The sequence below is a fragment of the Tenrec ecaudatus genome, chromosome 9 (genome assembly GCF_050624435.1).
Source record: "Tenrec ecaudatus isolate mTenEca1 chromosome 9, mTenEca1.hap1, whole genome shotgun sequence".
Lineage (NCBI taxonomy): Eukaryota > Metazoa > Chordata > Mammalia > Afrosoricida > Tenrecidae > Tenrec > Tenrec ecaudatus.
Genome location: NC_134538.1, coordinates 19,897,604 through 19,905,771, shown reverse-complemented (window position 1 = coordinate 19,905,771; position 8,168 = coordinate 19,897,604). Strand labels below are relative to the sequence as shown.

At 44.2% G+C, this 8,168-nt stretch overlaps 1 pseudogene; it reads left to right on the top strand.

The window, feature by feature from the left end:
- The first annotated feature begins 7,352 nt into the window (after positions 1–7,352).
- Positions 7,353–8,168, top strand: LOC142456304 (protein C1orf43 pseudogene; annotated as a pseudogene).

Sequence of the window (8,168 nt, the reverse complement as noted above, 5' to 3'; positions counted from 1 at the left end):
TGGGGGTTCCCAGGTTCGTTGCCTTGTGGGTTTCCACCTTTCATTGTTTCCTTTCCGCACAGCGGTGCCTTCTCCGGGAGACTCCTTGCACCTCTTCAGCTCAAAGGTGAGCCCGGGGTCTGTTATTTCTCTCACTAAGAAGAAGAGAACACGTCTCCGGAAGCGGGTGGCTGCGGCTGGTGCGCAAAACGTTAGGGCTTCCTCCGCAAGATTGCTAAGTCTTGTCACCTGTGCGGGGGGGGGGGGGGGGGGGGGTAGGGATAACCCAAGGTCCAGGTCTGGAAACTCCCTGGCTCTTCGTGCCAGCTGGTGTGTGGCCGCAGGGAGCACACTCAGCCGTGTGGGTGTTGAAGTAGGCTAGAGGAAGAAATCCATAGAAACGCATGTGTATAAAAGTTTTCTATGAAGGGTAATGTAAAGGCGAAACTGAGGAACAGGGAGGAAGGCGGATATAACTGACAGGACGAGGGAGAGCAGAAACAGAAATAGCTTTATTACGGGGTGGGAGGTCCAGGACGGGGTTCCGTGACCTAGGCAACAGGTCTGGGACGTCTACTCAGCAGCTGGGGGCGAGGGTTCGTAAAGGGGTGGTGAGGCACGTATGGCACTTAGCTTATGGAGTATGGAAGCCTCTTTCTTCGAAACTGGAACATCTGGTTTCACTGGTTACCTTATTTGACGCCGGCTGCTGCTGACCTTTAGGATGTGCAGGGAAGCATGTGCTTTGTGAATTAAGTACCCAAAGTTATATTTGCGTGTTGAAATGTAGCCTACAACGTTTATATATTTATTACCTATTTAAGGCATATCTTGACTATTTCATGGATACGATCATTAATGTATGATTCAAGCACTTTTTATTTCTCTTTGGCAGCCTCGTCCTTAAAAAACTTATTCTGAATGTGGTAGTTTTAATATACAGCCAATTTTGAATATCATTGGTGAAAGTGGATATTTTTGTAGTGTTTCTGAGGTGGGGTGATGTTTTTTTCTCTTCTCTCTAAGTCTGACATTTTGACCTTTTTTTAAAAAGGAGTGTTTATTAGCATATTAACATATTGAACTATATCTCTTGTATGTAAGGTTTATGGAGGGTTTTTTCCCTTAACATTAAAATCCTTTGACTTTGTTTAGTATGTTTTATGTGTCTAGGTAATTGATAATTATCAATTTTTTTGTAATGTGAAAAAGAGTTTTTTTACATTAATTGGTATATTAGAGTGCTTATTGTATGTTAAGTCAACTCTAGGGCACATTTCAATTAATCATCGTATATAATTATTATTAAATCATTTTATTGGCGGCTCATACAATTCTTATCACAATCCATACATGCCTCTATTGTGTCAAGAATAAATGTACATTTGTTGCCATCATCATTCTCAAAACATTTGCCTTCTACTTGAGCCCTTAATATCTGCTGCTCATTTTACCCCTCCCTCCCCATTCCCCCCTGCCTCATGAACCCTTCATCATTCATAAATTATTATTATTTTGTCATATATTACACTGTCTGACGTCTTCCCCACCCCACCCCACCCCCGCCTTCTTCTCTGCTGTCCCTCCACCAGGGAGGAGGCTATACGTAGATTCTTGTAATCAATTCCCCCTTTCCAATGCACCCTCCCTCCACCCTCCCAGCATCACCACTCTCACCACTGCTCCTGGAGGAGTCATCTGTCCTGGATTCCCTGTGTTTCCAGTTGCTTTCTGTACCAATGTACATCCTCTGGTCTAGCCAGATTTTTAAGGTAGAATTGGGATCATGATAGTGCGGGGCAGAAAGTATTTAAGAACTACATGAAAATTATATGTTGCACCCTGCCTGGTTCATCTCTTCCCCACAACCCTTCAGTAAGGGGGTGTCTGGTTGGCTACCGATGGGTTTTGAGTCTCCACTCTGCACTCACCCACCTTTTCAGTGATATGATTTTTGTTCCTTTATGTTTGATACCTGATTCCTTCGACATCTCGTGGTCAGCCAAGCTGGTGTGCTTCTTCCATGTGGGCTTTGATACTTCTCAGCTAGATAGCCGCTTGTTTATCTTCAATCCTTTAGGACCCCAAATGCTATATCTTTTGATAGCTGGGCACCATCAGCTTTCTTCACCACATTTGCTTATGCACACGTTTGTCTTCATTGATCATATCAGGGAGGAGGGCACCCACTGATATGGTTTTCAGCTCTTTGATGTCTGATAACTGGTCCCTTCTGCATCTTGTGGTCAGACAGGCTGGTGTGCTTCTTCCCTGTGGGCTTTGATGCTTCTCAGCTAGATGGCCTCTTGTTTACCTTCATGCCTTTAAGACCCCAGATGCTATATCTTTTGATAGCTGGACACCATTAGCTTCCTTCACCACATTTGCTTATGCACACGTTTGTCTTCAGTGGTTGTGTCAGGAAGGTGGGCACCCACTGATACGGGTTTTAGCTCTTTGATGTCTGATAACTGGTCCCTTCGACACCTCGTTGTCAGCCAAGCTGGTGTGCTTCTTCCATGTGGGCTTCAGTGCTTTTCAGCTAGATGGCCTCTTGTTTATCTTCAAGCCTTTAAGACCCCAGGCGCTATATCTTTTGATAGCCGGGCACTGTCAGCTTTCTTCACATTTGCTTATGCACACATTTTTCTTCAGCTATCCTGTCGGGAAGGTTTCCATCCTGGAATGCCAATTTATTAGAACAACGTGTTCTTGCATTGAGTAAGTGCTTGATTATTTTAATGTGTTGTCTGACTCAGTTCCCAATAATTTTAAGAACTTTTTCATGTAATTCCATTACCAATATTGGTTTAGAGTTTTCTTAATTATCATCTGACCTTGGTATCAGTTTTTTTACTGGTCTCATAGAAAATGTTAGTAAGTGTACCCAATAACTTGAGCTTACACAACAAAACCTAAAGAAATACTGTGTGAATACTCTGGTCTCTAGCTACCAGAATCTTTAGCTTTAATCTATTTTACAGTTAGCCTTGAAATTTTGCATGGAATTTAATTTTGCTTCGGTGATTGTAGACCTTTTGAGTATCCTGAATCCCACTTAACTCTCATAGATAACTTGCTCTGTCTGGATCTTCTGGACTTGTAGCTGACCCCTCAGTGTAGAGGGATAAATGATTTACACTCCTCTTGACAGACAAATAGTCACTCACACCTGAGTGACTGTATACTGCCCTCACACTTGAGCCCAAGTTTGGGAAATACTCTGTCATAAGACATTGTTTGGTGCATCTCAGAGGATTTCCTTCAACTCCCCTCCAGGAGAATGGTGTAAATCAATAAGGGGCAGGAATTCCTCAGTGATTTTGTCATTGCTTTGTTACACACACACACACACACACACACACACACACACACACACACACACCAAAAAAACAACATTCCTTTTTAATAAGAAAGCTTTTGTTCCAGCAAATGTTGCGTGAAAGATTTGGCTTCCGTTACCATGGAAACAGAGTTTTGTAAACATAACTAACACACTGGTATTTTGTGCCTGTCTTGGGTACTGATCAGTGGTTTCTGAGGCTGTTGTTAGGTGGCATTGAGTTGATTCCACATCCTAGGGACCAACATATAACATATACAACAGAAGGAAACACTGGCTTCTCCTCTGCCAGACTCACAATTTAGGATGAACCCATTGTTGCCATCACTGTGTCAATCCCTTTAGCTTGGGATTCCTACTTTTCCCTGTCCTTCTACTTTGCCACATATACTATCCTCCAGGGACTGCTCCCTTCTCACAACATTGTCCAAAGTATGTAATATGAACTCTCAGTATGTTTACCTCTAACTAGCACTCTGAGTTTACTTCTTCGAAGGCAAATTTGTTTGTGCTTTTGGAGACCCAATGTTATTTCCGTATTCTTGGCCAGCATTACAATTCAAACAAATCAATTCTTCTTCATTCTTCCTTATGCTGGGTTCAACTCCCAGTACATATGAAACAATTGACAATACCATGTTTTGGGTGAGGTGAACCTAGTCCTCAAAAGTAAGAGCCCTGCTCTTCAACACTCTGAACAGGCCTAATAAGGCATATTTATCCAATGCAATGGATCTGTTGGTCTCTTGACTGTTACTATCACCATTCTGTTTTTTTGTATTTTTTGCACAAGCTATCAGTATTTCTGGAAGGAATTAAAGCTTAGTCAAGCTTAGATTAAAAGTGTTGCTCAAGGAGGGGCCTGTAAGCCAACCTTACTCTGCAACCAACCAATGTAAGAGCCCTGAGTTGAAGCCTGTCCTTAAGACCCGGTGGAATGGTGAGCCTTATATTGAAGGTATGCCTGATGACTGGTATACATGAGAGAGTTTAAAACAAATTGTGTTTTTCTGTAGGAACCTGACTTACTGATTAGTTTTAGACTAGCACTAATCCACATCCTTTATCCTATCCCTTCACCTCACACATCTCTTCCTTCAGAAACACTGGGGCTTGCAAAAGGTCAGTGTCAGTGATATCCAACTAGTCACTCAGGCTACTGCCTCCCTACTTTATCACAACATAGCTTCTTCCCAGCACATTCATTTTGTTATCCTGCCAAACTAGGTTCCTGGTACAGCATGTTTCACAAGCTCAAGCCTAGGCATTAGCTTTTTCCTTTCTCCCTAGAAGACCACGACTATGGATGGGACATCCTAGAACCCAAGCCAATAAGCCCTCTCCTACAGTTTGTGTTGTGTGTCATCAGTCAGCATTACCTAGAGCTTGGAATCCAGAATCTAGGCCAAGATGACAGAATGGTTGATCAGTCATCTCTTTCCTGGATCCCTCTTGTTCTTTTAAGCTTCTGCCTTTACCTTGGTTCTTGGCATCACCCATCTACCTACCCCTTGCCATTCTTTGACTGTAGGATGCAATCTTTCCCAAAGGCTTTAAAATTGGACATGCATCAAGCCACGAACTTAAGAGGGTAGCAAATAAGCATTCCCCTGGCTTATTTTCTTGTTTAGGATAACTCTGTCTTGGCCAAGGTACCTCTAGGTTGTCCTGTTGGTGTCCTTCTGTCTCTTGTCTACTTCCACAGCAAGTTTCTCTAATTACCACACTATTGTACATAAATGGGCTACCCAACCTTAGGCATTTCTTCACACTCAATAGATATTGTAAAGAATACACAGGATGGAAGGGAATTGTGGCAGGTTAAACTTGATGAAAAGCTCAGCATGGATTGGAGGGCATATGTGAGCATGATTCAGCCAAATATGATTTAGCCAAATACGTCAAAGGTTGGTCTGAGGTCGAGTACAGGTTAGTAAATGTTTTTCATAAAATATTCCTTTCTTCAGATTGCTGGTGAAAAGGAGATATTTAGCTTCAACTGAGCTTGAGAATTTTGAGACTTTAAATACTTCCATTTTATTCTGAAAATAAATAAATAAATACTGTACATATAGGATGTGGATCCGAAGTTGAAAACGATATTTGAGAAATGAGTAAAATTACGCTGTAAAGATAGAGTGGGCTCTTGTTTAATGTAAACACCCTCAGATTGGAGCATGGTTTTGATCCCAGAGGGTGGGGTGGTCACTATTTAGTGCAAAAAGTACAGGCCAAGAACCTGACATACCTTTCTCAACACTGATTCCTCTTCTGTTTCAGATCAAAGATTTGCCACAGTGAAATTTGATCCAGTCTAGGGAGCTAGAAATCTGTTACTACTGTCTTGCTCATTGAAGTGTCACAAGGAAGGATTTCAACTTCTGACTGGTTTGTGAAGCAAATCTGTTCACCTGACTCCAAGCACGGTGAGAAGGCCTGGGGTTCCTGAGGGCAGTGCTGGGCGAGGAGCTTGAGGGGAGGCAGGAAGGATCCGTGTCTCCTGGACTCTGACCCCAGGAGAGCGCCAGTGTACAAGGCTGTCCTGATGGTCAGCGTCCAAGGTCTTTACTCGTCTCCCTGAATGATAGCATTCACTGGGTAAGTAACTGTGTATAATTGTATTAGAACTTAAGTTCTGAGCACTCCAACTTAACAAAAGGCTGGTGTCATAGTGGTTACAGATTCCAAGTCACACCTGGGGTGAAAGACGGGGTGTCTACTCTTGTAGAGAGTTAGTCTTAGAAACCCAGAAACAGCAGTTCATCTTCTCCTAAAGAGTTGCTATAATCGGAATCCACTTGATGGCATTGAGTTGGGTTTTAGGATTGGGTTGCTGATGACAGTGACAACTCAGTGTCCATTTGCTGTGTCCCCACTTTGATTAAGCCGCCATTAAATTCTCTCTGATCATTAACCTAGCAGGCAGATCATTTTCCTCTGGGGAAGAATGCCTTCGAAGTAGACTGCACTCCTTTCCAGCCAGCCTCTCTCCACTTGCCTGCCTAGGTGTATCCTTGATGGAGGTCAACTTCCTGAGGGAAGAACAGGGGCCATTGTCAGGAGTATTGCCTTGACTGGCTTTGTGTAAAGACTCTGGACCTATTTTGTAAGTCCCTCTCTCTAATAATGTGCATGTCCTAATCATGGTCTCATTCCTGCTGCTGCAGTCCCATCTGTACCTGTGATGTATTCCTATGCTACCAGTCGTGATCTGTGACTTGCCTTTTGTTCTACGCCCTTTTTATTCAGGGTCCCGACTGATTCTTCAGTTGTTATTTTGACTTTATGCTACTGGCCTCCCTTAAATATATGGGGTGTGTGTGCGTGCGTGCGCACGCGCATGTCTTTTGCTATCTCTTAAGTTTAATAAATGATCTCCTTAAATTATATTTGACAAATGGTTCACTTTTCTACCCTAACACACAATTTAGGATCATAAATGTCTCAAGGTACAGTTCTTCTTTCGGACAGCACTTTGACAGATATACCTGCATCTAAGGTCAGGCCCTGTAGCCTATTGGTCTCTGTCCTAAATGGGCAAATATTATAAAGGTCTTTTAGCTCTGTGGAATAAATGCTCTCTCTACTCCTTAGCCTCAGACCAAATATACTCAGCTCTGTGTGGGTCGGCAAATCTAGTTCCCAAATAAGTACTCAGATGTACAGTACTTCACCTCCTAACCTCCTGCCCAAAGGCTCTGAGCTCTCTTGTTCTGTGGCCTCTAAGCCCACTGCTCTCTCTCAGTCTCTTGGTTTTGCTGTCACCATGTCTCTGTTGTTGCTCCTCCCCATCGCTTTCTCTCTTGTGTCACAGCTCTGTCTTTTGGATTGAAGAGTTTTAATACAAGAATCTAGGATATGCCTCCTCCCCCCCACCCCCTCCCGAAGCTGCCATGTTTCTGGCTGGGTCTCACTTAGTCTTCCCCCATAAGGAAATGGCCGGGGTGCTCCAGGAAACGCAGTCAAACCTGGGCTGATGAGTCAAGGCATCGGGGTAAACCAGAGCAGCTCTGTGTAGGGTGGGAAGGCCATGGCATCCAGTAGTGACTGGCTATCCGAGGTGAATGTCACGCTGGTGATGGCCTACGGGAGCTGGGTGTTTATACTACTATTTATTTTTTGTGAAGAGGCAAATGATGCACTTTGCAATGAAATCTCAGAGGGGACCTCATGACCCTGTGGGACACAATGCCCCCAAGGATCTGAAAGAAGTAATTGATATTCAACTGTCCAGAGTTCAGGCTAGCAAGTAGGAACCCCATCTCCTTGCAGTTGATGATGCCAAACTGCCACAGCTGGAAACCTGGGGAAATCAAAATTGCTACAACTATCTGTACAAGATGAAAGCTCTGGACGCCATTCCTGCCTCTGAGTTCCCATTTCACAGTGAAGGCCGGCATCCCTGTTCCCTAATGGGCAAACATTTCTCCTACCTGCTCTATCTTTGGAACGCTGCTCCTCCTTTCAAGGGTATGTGCAAGACCCTCATTGATCCCCTGCTGCATGGCTATGAGGCAGTCCGCTATGGGGCAGGGGTCTTTGGCCAGAGTGAGTACCTGTGCTATCAGGAGGCCCTGACTGAGCTGGCCACTGCGGTCAAAGCACCAAGTGGGAGCTCTCAGTGACACCACCAGTCAGCAGCCAAAGACCTTACCCAATCACTTGAAGCCTCCCCAACTACCTTCCAGGTGACATACCTCCCCTCCAGTCAGAAGAGTGAACGTGCCAAGCACGTCCTCGGATTGAAGGGCTTTAAGGACAACTGTAATGCCCTGGGGAGTGCTCTGTGATGGACCTGACAGACTCGCTGGAGATGAGCCAGGACTAGAGCGTGCTACCAGGCAGT